Here is a 1,007-nt window from a genome sequence, read left to right as displayed (position 1 = left end):
AAATGTTTTATGGACCTCAAGTATTATCTTCAGAGTTGCATCCCAATTATCAAAAGCTACCTCTAATGATTTGACTTGGATGGCTAACTCGGCATCAAGATGAACTAAGCCTTCAAGTGTAGAAAGATGGGGATCTTTCTATAGTAATGTCTCTACAAAGGCTAGCTCCTTATGAAGTATGTCCATGTGAGGGGTCAACATGGATTGGATGTTGATCAGTGTAGTTCGAATATTTGCATCTTCAGCATGCAGAGTTGCCAACTAACCTTGGGAATTCATCAAATTCCTAAAATGCTTCTAACTCTGAGTTGGAGAATTTGGTAGAGTAGTACCTATTACCTTCATATCTCCCTGTAGATTTGCAATATGATGCTGCACTTCTTATGTGAACAAAGTTGTATCACACAATTTGGTGTAAAGTGAGAAAATATTCTCTAAAACTTTCTTTGCACTATCAATCTTGGTTGTTAACTCAATCTGACTAAGTACAATAACACTTGATATCTTTTCATTGACTTTTCCTTGAAATTTTCTCTTAGACCATTTAAGTTATTTTACATTGGAATCTAGGTTTGCATCATTGATCTATTCCATATTGTTTACCAACTACTCCATGATAGGCATGTCTTCTTCAGGTGATGGCAGACTGAATGCATCAAGAAATATATCCTTGATGTCTTGCAATGCTTGCTTCTACCTATGCTCCCTTCTAAGCAGTTCTTGATGCTTTTTCTTTGCAAGTGCATCCTGTAGTATGCTCATTTGTTCAATAGTGATTGTTTCAAGGTCAAAATTTGGTAAAATGATCACTTCATCCAAGTTTACATCACCAAATGATGTAATCTCATCTACCTTGGATGTACTAGGACTAGGCCATGATGACTATAGTGGTGTAGCTTCTACAATCGACCTATGAAGTGCTTGACTTGGAGGAGTAGCAATCACTAGAAAAGTAACCATTGTTTGTATTACTAATTGTCCTCAAGCTTTATGGTCAAGCCTGACTC

The sequence above is a fragment of the Cupressus sempervirens genome, chromosome 10, assembly GCF_028749045.1.
Source record: "Cupressus sempervirens isolate cs-2001-9-10 chromosome 10, ASM2874904v1, whole genome shotgun sequence".
In the NCBI taxonomy this organism is placed as follows: Eukaryota; Viridiplantae; Streptophyta; class Pinopsida; order Cupressales; family Cupressaceae; genus Cupressus; species Cupressus sempervirens.
Note: the sequence above shows the minus strand (reverse complement) of the source record.